Source organism: Pteropus alecto, unplaced genomic scaffold, assembly GCF_000325575.1.
Source record: "Pteropus alecto unplaced genomic scaffold, ASM32557v1 scaffold171, whole genome shotgun sequence".
NCBI lineage: Eukaryota > Metazoa > Chordata > Mammalia > Chiroptera > Pteropodidae > Pteropus > Pteropus alecto.
In genome coordinates this window covers 6384079-6398179 of record NW_006431925.1, presented here as the reverse complement: position 1 = coordinate 6398179, position 14101 = coordinate 6384079, and the positions used below count along the sequence as shown (strand labels likewise).

Here is a 14101-nt window from a genome sequence, read left to right as displayed (position 1 = left end):
GAGAAGAGGGCCAAGGAAAGCAGTTTGGAAAATGCTCACATATAAGTGCAAGGTAAACTAAGACCATGAAAGTGAAAAGGAAGCAAAGGGGAAAAAAATGAACTCTGGTTGTGATTACAAGAGCCAAAAACAAGATTTAACATTTCCTTATTGGTATCTCCTCCAGAAAAGTTGGTTTGTAATTCACTGTTGGTTTCTCCATGAGCAAGATTCCTTTTATTCAGAACGATTCATAAACTGAATGCTTCCTATGTCTGGCATATTTATGTACATTATCTTGTTTTGTTCTAAAGAAGCCTTATATGGGTATTATTTCAAATTTACAAATGATAACCGGAGGCTTGGATGAGTTAATTTACCCAAAACCACTAAGCAAGTGTCAGGATGAGGATTTGAACCTATACTCCTTGTACTGTGCTGAGCTGCCCCCAGCTTAAGTTTCCTATGAAAATAGTCCTCTTTATATCCTGTCTTCTTTATAACATTTTCCCAAGGGTTACTTGCTTTCTTAGAAAATAAAGAGTGTTCCAAGAAGAGAATATTGATTCCAGAAACTCCAAGTTCTTAAATATCTAAAACACACATACTAGAATGGTTATCATTATTTTTTTTTTAATTTAAGGTCCCAATAACAAAAAGTTATCTTGCGAACTTCATTAAAATTTAGCTTCTCTTTTATATGAACTCATTGTTATTAATTTAAATTAACACTCGAGGAAAAATACTGTGTGCTAGAATTTATAATTTGTAAGAGTTTAGTATACTTCGTTATTGTAGTTTTGTTGTTGAGATATTTTTTTATTTGCTGAAAAAGAGATATTAAACTATCTTAACTTTTGGTTAATAGAATATTCATTTAATATCCTAGGAGTCGGTTTGCAAGTATCTGTTCTAACAGACAGAAAAGTGAAGTATCATGGAATCCCAAAGGTATTTACATTTTTCCTCAAGAGTGTAAGTACAAATATAAGTACCTGCATATTTAGGGTATCATAGAACTCATAATAAAGTAATAAGAACTAACTATCTCCATCCATCATCCATAGTTCTTCCCCTCCATCCCCTAAGCAGCACCCATCCTATCACTTCTTTAACTTAGAAAACTCAAAAGAGGATATCTCTGCAAACTTGCTGGTTTTTTTTTCAGAAGGTAATTAATTTGACTTAAAAATCCTCCTCTTCAAATTCCTTCTGGGCTATCATAAGCTGAGATCCTGTTTATGTAAACAAAAGTGCTTAATTAAAGTATCTGATAATATCAGACAGAACGAGAAAGATCTTCATGCCATCGTTTGATTAATCGAAATCTTATTATATCTATAAAGCTATGAAGATACACTGATCTTTAAAAAGGTAACGATATTTTTTATCTCCTAATGCTTTTACTTTTTTTACTAACCATCTTCATTCAAAATTTAAATCAAAGTAATTAAAAATTAATTGGAGAAAATGATTAATTTACAGTGGAAAATAAAGGCCACAATCTGTCGGTGAAGTTCAACACTTCTGTTTGGCAAATGGAAAATGACCCATAGTTGAACTAATAAAAAAAAAAAACACAAAATGGCTAATAAATGGATCTTTTGTCATATATAACATTGTTATCAAGTTCAGTGGCCATTTCTAGATCCAAAATCTTCTTCCCTTTTTGTGCATTTGCTTATAATTTCCTCTTAAATTTCTCACGCTGTAGATCTCCTGACACGACACCAAGCAAAGAACTTGAGTGCATTCAAATATGTTTTCCTCTAGAATTTCTCATTTCCTTGCATTTCTAGACCCTGCTTGTGCTCGGTCTAAAGCAGCATCTTCTAAACATCAGGAAGTTAATCTGACTTTGAAATTTCTACCACAACAGTAACTAATATATGAGAACAAAAAGAAAAAAAAAAAAGCAGTGTCATCGTAAAGAAGTAGAATGACTTCTAAGCCACATCAACATTTGATTATATTATCTGAGGACATAAAGAAAAAATATGACACTCAGAAAGGAATTCCTTAATCACACTTAATACTCAGAAAATAAAAGCCACAGAGACAAATGCTGGATGTGTCCTTCCACACACTCTACATGGAGGAGCAACCTTGGTTGACAGACTTTGAGAAGTCCTGTCCTACTAACTAGACTATGGTCCATGTACAGATCACCATTAGTCTGATTCATCCTACTCCTCCATTCTGATTCCATGCTTATGAGCCACTTCTGGGTGTGATCTCTCCACATCAGAAAAGAATGCTAGGGTCTTACTAAGACAAGCATTCCATCTGTGTGACTGTTTTTCTCATTGCAAGTAAATAATCTGGCATTCTGGTTTTATTAGCCTCATGAATGTCGTTAACATGAGTCCACCCGAGAGAGATGGAGCTGCCCTCTGAACGCTGGCAAATCAGACCTCCAGGCTGGCTAAGCTGAGTGACCGACACTGTGCCAGACACAGTCAAATAACCAAACCAACAAATGCCTTACTACGATGCCCAAAGAGGGATGCAATGTAAGTACATTTAACTAACCCTGAATGATAGTTTGTAACATTGAATATCGGGGATAGCATTTACAATCCAATCAAATTACTTTGAATAATCATGGGTTACGATCTGAATGACACAAATTAAGAGATGGAAAGTAACTATCATTGAAATGTTTGTCATTAAGTGGATGATGTGTGTTATTTTAATAGCTTTGAAGGGCCAGAGGGAAGAATTCTGCCTACATTCAGTCTCCACTGCCCTTGTATGACTATAAACCAATAATGTACAGATTCAAAGGAAGATGCTACAAGCATTGTTGGGGAAACTACGGCAGATGGACAGAAGGCTAGAAACCAAGGCTACATTATGTCAAGAGCCAGGTATCCCTCAACCTGCGAACCCTGAGTCTACTAGAGGGAGGACCTCCAAGGTAATCTTAGAAGGAGACATTGCCCCTCGTGTTGAGATTACATTTTACAGGGGATTTGATCCTTCTGGAATTACAGCCCCATTAACCAAGTTGGCTTTCCAGGGGGAACATCAAGAATACTAATCCTTATCACAAAGGATCACAAATATACCTTTATAAAGCTATTTATAATCATCCTATACCTATCTCATTGATTCTGACAAGCCTCCAATAATAAATCTCACCAAGAACAAACCTTGAATCCTAATGGATTAATCCTCCACTAACTTTTAAAAATCTATACTCACTACTAGTTTTCAAGTTTTTTATTGGTCACTTCTCTTCAAGTTGATTCCTCTTCATATTGGATTTGCCCACTGTAGCCTTCCATTGTTATAAACGAATTCCAAAAATAGGCAATCGGAGAAGGGGAAAATGGTAGTACTCAGATTAATCAACTTTAAATTCTGGATTATGTATAATCACATTAACCTATTTGGAAATTTTTACACAACAAAAATAATTGTTTCTGCTACTTATTCTTTTGCTTTTATAATAATTAGAATGCTTCCTATTGTGCTATATGGTTTTAAAATAATTACAGCAAGTCAATAATAGTCATTTAAAATGTAATGAATTGACGGCTAATCTACACACCCATTCGATCTTTCCGCAAGCATTCACTTATCAAATACATTCAATTATTTCCATACTCTGAATTAGTCTACAAATATGAGTTTCTGCCATTTCACATTTTAATGGAAGTCCTCAGTCTCAAAATGTCCAAACCAAAACTCATCTGGCACAGTCTCCACCTTGTCCTATATTCCCTGTTTCAGGGAATAAAAACACAATCCACTGAGTCAAAACATTTGCTTTTCATGACTCTCTCCTTCTGCCTCACCCCTCATTACCATTCAGTTTTTAATTTCTGTAGATTTTGTCTCTGATAATTTACCAAGCCTATAATTTATACCTATTTACATTGCTTTAGATTAGGGTGCCCTCTCTTGCCTGGAGGACCTCACAGCTCACACTGGCATCTTCCTCTGATCTCAGCCCCTCTTCTCTCCGCATCACCACCAGAGTTAGCCTTCTAAAATCCAAATCTAACCAGCTCACTCCCAAACTGATCCTTTGTTAAGCTCTTTCAGTTTAATTCAATTCATAGGCACTGTGACAGAGGTATAAAATAAAGTTCAAAACCCATTATGAAAAATACAAGATTTAATGATTTCCCAAACTGTAGCTTTCCAGCCTATTTCCTGTCATATGACTACATGTGTTCAATCATAACAGCTTCTATAGAGTTCTTTATGGCTGTTCTGCCCCTGTGCCTAGAACGTCCCTCTCCACTTTATCCATCTTCTCAGTTCTTTCTCATCCTTCAAGATGTAAAGGGTTCCTGTGCTCTCAGCATATAATCTTGAGCCTTGACAATGAGTCTGGTGTCCCAACTCTATGACACCAGGACATTCTGTACCTGCTTCTTCCACAGCATGCATCACACTAGTTACAACTGCTGCTTTGCACATGTCGGTCTCCACTCCTGCCTTTCCCCACACTCGGACTGGGAGATCCTTGATGGCAAGTATCATGAGTGATATCATCTGTGATCTCTAATACCCTGCTCATGAGCAGTTATATAGTAGATAATAAATATGTGCCAAGTGACTAGATGGGACAATTTTCTTGTTGTGCCATGGGTGTCACAATTGGAAATATAAATAACTCTAGAAGAAAATATAAATTGAAAGGTTGTCATGAGAGGTACATATTGGGTATTTGAGAGATTAAATAAACCCTAGAGAAGTGTGAGAGGATACAAGTCAAGTGTGAGAGAACACAAGTCATTGTCATTGGTATGACAATGAAGACAACAAAAGAGATACGTATCTAGCCTACTTAGTTATTGGTAGTGCTGCTGTGGTTGGTGATATCCCCAAAGGTGGCACACTCCATTAATAGTATAAAGCCAAATTCAACCTCCAGGGTCCTCATAAGAAAGATTTTATATAAATACAAGATTTTCTCATTCTTCTCTTGCAATACTAGACCAATCAAAAGCCTAAAACCTAAACACGTTTATGGAGTAGGCAGGCTGTTACCCATCATTACATCTTAATCAATCATTGTTAACATATGGGATGTACCTGTTCCTACAGCACTGATACAAATCAAAAGTAATTACCTTTTATATTTTTAACTAAAAAAAATGAAAGATTAAAGAAAACTGTCTTGTTGAGTCTTTTCTTTGACAAAAGTCTGCTAAGAACATGCAGGAAAGGCAGTCTAACAGAGTAAAATGAATCTTTTTTTTTTTTTTTTCAGTTAAATGGCAACCAAATTAACTATGCCAAATGCTCAACTAGGAATTTTTTTTCTGTTGTTACCAAAGTATCCTGAATGCTATAAACATCTATAAAATCTCAAATGCTTTATAATTTACCTACAAAAAAATACAAGTCCATATGGATTGCAGAGAAATTACTAGAAAAATCTATTAGAAGAAAAGTTAGAGAAGTAACGACTATTGAGAACTGTCTTCAATCCATATTTCAATTGGAAAAATTATCTATAGGTATATCGAAGTTATTTGCTTTATCCTCTGTACATATAAACTTTTCCTCATTTCGTTCTAATATTAAGGCAGCTATGTTAATAACCAAGAAACGAAGCAATAAGTGAAAGGTCTGTCCAGTCCATAATTTTTTTTTTTTTTTGCCATTTCTAATGGCTCCAATTCCAGAAAACACATATAAAAAGTAGACAGAAGTTGCCTTTTGCTAGCCTCAGTCAACTCTGAGACCTGAAGGCCTAGTTAAGAGAGTGAACTCTCCCTTCCAACAAACCACCCTTTTCTGTTCAAGAGGCACACGCACTTTGCACTGCCTCTGGATAGAGTCAACACACTCACTGGCTTTGCCATGGTAGGCCTACATGACAGAATCATCTCCTTCTTCAGTTTTTCCTTTCCTTAATGTTTATTTTTCCTTCCTGTGAAGGCAGAAACCATTTGATCCCTGAATACTTTTCGTGGTGTAAACAGCTTTAGCATCTATTGCATAATGATGGTTAAAGTAATTAATCAAGGAGGCCATTAGTCTGGGGTGGCTCTAATGCCTTGGTAGCTTACACAAGCAAACCAAAACCTAAGCCAGAGTCAGTGCCCTTGGATCCAAGAAAGTGAAACTTAAGAACAACCAATTACAGCCAACCAGGCTTTCCCAAATAAGGCAACTGCTTAAACTACAGCTAATCTAATAAATTCCTTGTTTCAGTGTCTTCTCTATAAAAGCCTAATCCCTAGCTCCTGACAGGGAAACGCTTCTAACCAACTTTAGTTTAGCACTACTCAATTAGAATCAATGTATGCTCAAATAACCTCTTGAATTTTCGATGTGCTTCAGTTTACCTTTTAACATGATTACTACTTTAAGCTATAATTTAACAGAAATCCGATACTTAGAGATTATAATTCTCAAATATACAGGTAATAAATCTCCAAAACAATGACTTCTTTGATGTGATTGACTTTTTTCTATATTATCATTTCGATATATTTTATTGAAATTGTACTTGTTAAAAATTTTTCCAGAACTTTCATTTTCTGCTACTAATACAGATAGAAACAAGGGTGGACATTAATAACATTAACAAACTTTATCTATAAAGATACTGATAGTTTTTTAAAAAGAAACATTTCATATCTTGAACCATGACAAATGTTTAGTTGTTACTCTAATTAATATGCACTTTACCCAAGTATAAGAAATTTCATGAAAATGTTCCCAATCGAGTCATGGTAACACCTAAGAAGAACAAAAGGAAGTTAAAATTATTTTGACATATAATCATTTAATAATTAGCCCTGTGAATTCATGAAACTAAAAATAAAGATTCAGTACTTAAAATTTACAATTTTAAGTTTGAAATTTTTATATAGTTTACAATCTTGTGCCATCCTATTGTTATTGTTATCACTTGTTTTATAAAGACCACAAGGTATCTTCTGTTTGAGGAAAAACACTATATTGCTAGTGTTCAAAATCCAATCTCAATTTTAATATGTCTCTGATCACTGGAAATAATAACCAAAAAAAAATCTGTAAAAGTCTGCACCTAACTCCCCTCTCTCACAGATTATCATAATTTCTAATCCACCCTGGAAAATGTAACATTTTTTTTCAAGCAGCTGATGCTTTTAAACACGCTGGACTGGGCTGAGCATTCCTTCGTCCTGATGTCATGCACCAGCACTTGTCTCAGAAGACATCTTTTGTAGCTGTAACCAAAAGGCAAAAGAAATCAGAGCTGTGAACAGGGAGAGAAGGAGAGAGGAGGAAAATTGCTTAGACCAATTCACTAAAAAGAATTCTGACACAAACCTGTATATTTTTAGTCACTCAACATGCATACTTTAAAATAAAACTTTCTGACTTCTATAAGGTATTGTGTTTATTTTCCCACTATTGGTTTTAAAAATACTCTCTGCTTTATGGTAATGTGTCGCAGGGAAGTTAGCTATAGTTTCATGAAAGAAGTTTTCATCCCTGACTGGCATCTTCTCAATAGCTGGGGCCCAGGCACACCGCTCTCTTCCCGGCAAGGCCCTCTGCACTGAAACAGAGCAGCATTCATAACTTATTCTCAGCACCGCGGGGCAGCTCCACAGAAAAGCTTCTCCAACCTAATGGGTTACATCACTGAAAAGTCTTCCATTTGGCCTAGGTGAAAAACATGAATGCATGCCTCATTCATTTCTCCACCTTAAAAAAAAAAAAAGAATAACGTAAAATCATATCCACCGTATGTGAAAGACCTGCATGCCCATAGCCCAGCTCAATCAAAGCTGCTTTTACTGAATCTTATGCAATGGTACCGCTAACTTTTTAAAACTACCACTAACCTTCAAAATAATTTTTATGACTTGTCCCACTATTAAAAATGCCCAATAAGATACCAAAAATAACTAAAAATCTTAATGGAAAAGTCTTTGATTCATGCTAGCATTGCCTTTAGGTTTAAGTCACATTTTATAAATATATGTGACATATAGTTATGGAACCAAAAACTTCACCCTCCCCACTGACATCAGCACACTTAAACCAATGCACACAGAGGTTTCCCTTTCACCTTACTTTCCCTGATGGTCATAGAAAAACTGCAAACAAATCTTTTCAGAGTATGTCAAATACCCACCATTATTTGGAAAGCAGGCTCCTAGTAGTCTTTCTAAAATATTTTAAGTTGAAGATAGTACACTTTCCTGTCTCCTCACTGGAATATGCCTTTGAAGGCTGGACCATAAGGAATGTGGCATGAGAATGTTTCCATTTATTCTCTAAACACAGGTATGTAGTCACACTTGGGGGAGGGGAGAGAAACCCATTGCTCATATTAACCCATTGCTCATATTCTCTTCTCTAAATCATACAAATGACAGAGAGAGCAGTGTAAAGCTGGTGCTCCAGCCATGATTTTTTAAATGATGTAAAACATCCAAAACCACAGCTGCACACAAAGAGGCATGCAGTATTCTCCAATATGGAGTTTAGAATGCTCACAGCAGCATATGTGGGCTCTTAGGATTGCTGTGACAATAGCACATCCTTACTGATGTCTGTCTGAATGACAAGGGAAAGCCATGTCAATTATGAAGAATCATGGACCTTATGACTAACAACTCACTCAAAGCCATTTATATCTTTGATCGTGTAAATCCATCCTCTCATCAGCCCATGACATGATAGAGCTTTATAGCTTCTTCTAGGCTATATCTGTGCTTTATAGAGAATCAAGCTGCTGCCATCCATGTTCAGAATCTGAATTCTAAACATTCTTGTGAAATGCTCACAGAAATGGACTGTTTGCTCTCTTATAAGCCTAAGATCTTTTTGTCTGCCTTCTTTTCCATGATTTGCCCTTTCTTATGAGTTTGTTGATTTTTTTGTTTTGTTTTTCCAACATAATCCTGGAAAAAAGACAAGGGAAAAAAGACATCTCCCCCAGAAACTCTATATTGAGTATTTCAAAAGAGGCTCAATTCCTTTATTAAACATAACATATATTTTAGGCATTAGATAAATTCTTCATAAAAAAAAAAGCATAAACATTAATTCTTGAGACACAAAAATTCCCAATTTGTATAGGAACAGCCTTACGTCAATTACATAGATTCTTTTAATAACCAAATTCAAAGAGTGCTGTTTGTATGCTGTCACCGTGTTATTTGTATACTGTCTATTTTGGTTTTCAAAAATGTTCAATAGCCCCTGGACTGCATAGCTATATAACTTTCTCCTTCAAGACATATCACTGAAGCCCTTCCTAAACAAAGTAAAAATGAGAGTGGCATATATAAAAAACCACTATTACCAAGCCTATCTGTGGAATTCTTTTCTTCTCCATTTTACTTATCAGTATATATTATCTGCTTGTTTATCTAAGTCTGACCATAAGAATATATTGCTAAGATAGTATTCTGGCATATCATGCCCAGATTGCCCTCATAAATATCAAGTGATAATCATTACCATAATTTAAACAACTCCCTTTATGACAAAATAGGTATAATTTGGCCCTCAAATGCTTTACATCTTTATGCACATTACATCCAGGACTTAATTAGTTGGCAAGGTATACATCAAGTCAGAAAGCCTCCCATGATGCAATTGTCCTTAACAGTTTAATCAGATAATGTGCTTTCAAAACATAGGGATGACTCGAATAGAGCTGTGGACTTGGTGGCCATTCCTCCAGAAACTCTTCTAGGAGACAGGGAAAAAATTCACAGAATATTCACATGACTAAGGATAATTAACGTCAACCATTTCCACCCGACAAAAAAAAAATACAGCTTTGTTAAGAATGAACAATAAAGACATTATTTTTATTCCATTGTGCTTTTCTGAAGCAGTTCCCATCTCGAAAAATTACATGCAAACACAACAGTATTCTGGCTATCCCAAGGTTATTCAGTTTGCCTGATAACATTGTTGGAAAAAATTTTTTAAATACTAGAAAAGAATTTAAAACTGCTTTAAATATTATTTCCATGCAAAATGCAGCATAATAAAGGCTTATAGAGAATTGAAACACAAGTATTTAGGTAGTTGTTCACCTTACATGACCACGTCTCCAAAGACAGATGAAAATAAAATTTTGATAGAAGAATAACAGATCTCTGTTACAGTTCATCTCTTTCCTTTTCCGTGTTCACCTAACCATTTTTGAGCATTTTTACCTTATATAAGCACTAAAAAAGTGGCAAGATTTATATAATAATATCACTCCAATCCAAGTGGAAAATCTCTGAAGAGCAGTATGAAAAAGAATCCTCATTCAGCTTCCAAGGCCATCAAAATTCTAAGACCTTCCTAAACAAAGTAACATAGCAGGGATTAAAACCAAACAAAACTAAGATTGAGCCATTATAATCCAGGCCAGGGTTACATCTAAACAAAAAGCAACTCACTTTCAGAACATGGGACAACATATAATGTGTTATATATACTTAATCCAGTCAATTAAGCTTCATTTTAAACCACATTGTATTACATAATTTTTCCTCTGAATGAGTTTTTCTGTATAACACTATTTCATTCTACAAGCTCTGACAAACTAATAAATATAGCACAGCATCACTAATTTATAGCCATTGTTAGAAAAGAAAGAAACACAAAACATATCATATAGTTTTAGCCAAAAATTTAAATTTATAGTCTACGGTCATACTACCCTGAACAAGCCTGATCCCATATGATCTTGGAAGCTAAGCAGGATCGGACCTGGTTAGTACTTGGATGAGAGACCACCTATCTCTAAATTATAAATATGTATACTGAGTGTAATACTTCAACATTTCAATAAAAAATGCTGTTTAAAATTTTTTTTTAATTTATAGTGTTTGGTGAAGACTTTTAGAATGAATACTGGTGTATATTATTTTTTCATTTATAAAGGGAAATTTTGCATTTAAGATTATTACAGAAAGAACAAAGTTAAGTGAAAACCTACAATACCAGATGAAAGTGTTCATCTCAAAAATGAATGATTCAATATAAATGAGTGCTCTGCCCCCTAAACATTGGGAATGTAAACAGATCATTTAATCTAATAAATCATTCCATCAATATAAAAAGTACACAAGCACGTACACACACAACACACACACTATTGGTGAAGTAAAGAGTGGGAGAATTTCCATAGTCTAAAGAAACATACGAAATTTCACAAGGAAAAGTTTTTCAGGTATGTAAACCCTTCAAAATATTCTTAAAAAGACAGAACTTGAGGGATCTATTTTCTTTGATGGAGAATATATTCACTATAATTACTATTTGAGAACAATGAAAATCTTCCTCAACACTTTTGTAACGGCAACATGCTATTCAAGTATCTACAGTTCTGTATATTGAAATTTGCTTCTCTTCTTTCACTACACCTAAGAAAAATTTGTCCATTCATCTTCACTTAAGATAACTTAATATTCACATACCATGCTGTAAACTGTTACAAATGGTCAAACCAGACACACATCATTTCTGGTATAGCCTCGAACTTTTAAATTATTCTTGTCACTACAGAACAATAAATGAAAGCTGTTAAGCTACCCACAAGCTTTATCTTAGCCAATAGTTTTAACTCTGCCTCCACCATCTGTATGATATTAGCAAGTGGGAAGTTGAGTGATTTTGGTTTCACTTTCTTTCTTTTTCTTTATCCTATGGTTAGCAGTAAAATGTCCACTGACTGGTCCATATACTGTAGTGGACAGATGCAAGGGACCAGGCAGAAGGTAAGTGTATGCATTTAGGAACTAATTGGATTTGAGAAGGAGGTTGTCTTAAATACTGCTAAGTCTTGAGTATATATGCCAGCAGTAAAAGCATGAGGTGGGAAGTTAATTATTTAAGGAGTACATAGAGAGCCAGACATTATTTTAAGAGGTGTCCTACTTTGAAAACTGAGGTGCTGGGTTGATACCTTCAGAGGAGAGTTAGAAAATAAAGCAGAAACTGAGGCGAGACATGAGAAGCAGAGATAAAGTGCAATGGGCCATCAGCAGAGAGCTGCTATTTGACACCCTAAGAATAGATGAGATCATCTAGGGAAACAGTGTGAACAGAAGAGAATCTGGCCTGGGATTATTTGCATTTGTGTAATGAAGAGCTGAGTGCACTTTAGTTATGCCCATCGAAGACGGTACACTGCTAGAGATTCTTACCACCCCAACCAAGATGGTACAGTAAGGCATGAGCTGCTGTAAGAACACCTGAGAAACATCTGTGTGATATTTTAAGGGAATCCTTTACGGCTTGAAAAAAAGAGCTCGACAGAGATTTATTTTTAAATAGTCAACTTCTGAGTGTTTTTCTAATCAAAAGAAAATGTTATTTTTCAGTAAAGATGAAAATAAAGTCTGAAATTTTTAATGTTACATATAATTTATAGTTTCTTGGCAAAACATTCAATGCATAAAGACACAACTGTGCTTAATATGTACTCTGTGAAAAATAATTAAATGGCTGCCACATTTTACCTCAGAGGTGGATTCATTTCCATACTGGACTCAAAGATCACTTTCTATAAAGTAGTCTCAAGATGCATGTTCCGTTTACAAAAGCTCTTCAGATGAAAGATGATTTTGCCAATGCAAAATATGAATTATTGTCATCATCATCATTTTTATTATACTAGGCATGTGAATGGACTTTGCACCTGGTGGCTCTAAGGTTTTACCACGGCAGGGTGGCTGGGTTAAAATCTGAATTCCTAAAGCAATACTGTAATACTTTGAACCATAGTGACATCCAAGAGGGATAATGACTTTCTGATGAAGTGAGCAGCTCCTCTGTGGTAAGAGAAGAAATGCCAGACCTGGACCTGCTGCAAACTCACTGCTAACTCCTAGCTGAAAGTGGATAATAAATGGCTGCAGGCATTTCTTAGTTCTGTGTGAACCTCTAACAGCAAGAACCACGACAGGCCACAGTGCTGAGGAGCCCAACAATTTGAAATGGGTGTGCGTTGCTAAAAAAATTAAATTGAAATACTATTTTCTAAATACCTTCCACAACCTAAGTGGCCTGTATCTTCTTTGAAGACAGAGTATCAGTTTATTTCAAATTTAGAGATACTGGCCTCGATTCAAATTCATGGCAGTTATAGAAACCAATGTTCCGTGCCTTGATTCAGGTGGCAAGCATTAAATCTTTTTCCGGCTGTCATGCAACAACAACTTTAATACAAATTAGCACTGCCAAACTCAGTTTCCTGGGCTCAGAGGTCCTTGATGCTACTCCGAGAATTTTATTCAGACTTTCACATGAACTGTGCTCTTTTGAAATGGTAGCATCCAAGAGGAGAAATCTAAACAAAAATACAATTTCATTCTTTCCCATTAGGCATTCTAATTTACAATTCACCACAAGAAAATTTAATATCCCCCTTTTTGTTATTTTGACTACTGTGAAACTTAATCATTACATCATACAGGAGACTGTTCTTAAATGCAAATTCTGTTTCTGTAACTGCAGTTCTCCCTTCAAGCTGTTTACATTGAACAGAGACCTGTCAATCAATAAAAATTCAAAAACATAGTGCTTCTGTTAGTATCTCCTAGTTTCTGAGTCAAATCTTTCCAAAACTCACAACTATGGGAACAACAGACCAAAATAAAAGAGGCCCCTCTTTTCACTAAATAGGAAAACTCAATTAACTCTGAACCTGACACTCCAAACAACTTTGGGATGACTTCCAGCAAGGAAAGATCTGTCAAAGAAACAATATTTCAAGCTAGGAACTGATTCTTCTTGTTTCTCAAACTGGTTTTTAATTAAGACACCCCAGAGAAAAACATAGCTATAAAGTAGTTACTTTTAGCTTCCAGGTCTTTGAATATGTGATATATTCAAAATCATGATCCTCTGGCAAAATTTTAACACTCACAGAAACTCCATTTAGCTGCTTTAGAATTTATATAATATTATGTTGTTTTTTTACCTTAGAAAAAGTTTCTGGCACGTCAATTGGCACAATTCTAAAACTAAACTGACCTCCTGGTTTAGTAAGCCCCTTTTACTTAATAACCACTTCAAAGTCGCAAAAGGGCAATGTAACACAAAAAGAGCCTCATTCCAAATTTCGGTTATGCAGTTTTACTCTTTCTTGACCTGAGAAATCCAGGATCCAGTATTTTCAGCCAGAAAAAAAAAATCT

At 35.2% G+C, this 14101-nt stretch overlaps 1 protein-coding gene and 1 long non-coding RNA gene across 9 annotated transcripts in view; one reads left to right on the top strand and one right to left on the bottom strand.

Moving 5' to 3' along the window:
- Positions 1-14101, bottom strand: part of NPAS3 (neuronal PAS domain protein 3) — an 807876-nt gene that overhangs the window by 755020 nt on the left and 38755 nt on the right. The window lies entirely within an intron of this gene.
- Positions 1935-6394, top strand: LOC112475548. Its single transcript, XR_003044751.1, has 2 exons — positions 1935-2492; positions 2679-6394. It is a non-coding gene; the product is annotated as an uncharacterized LOC112475548 (long non-coding RNA).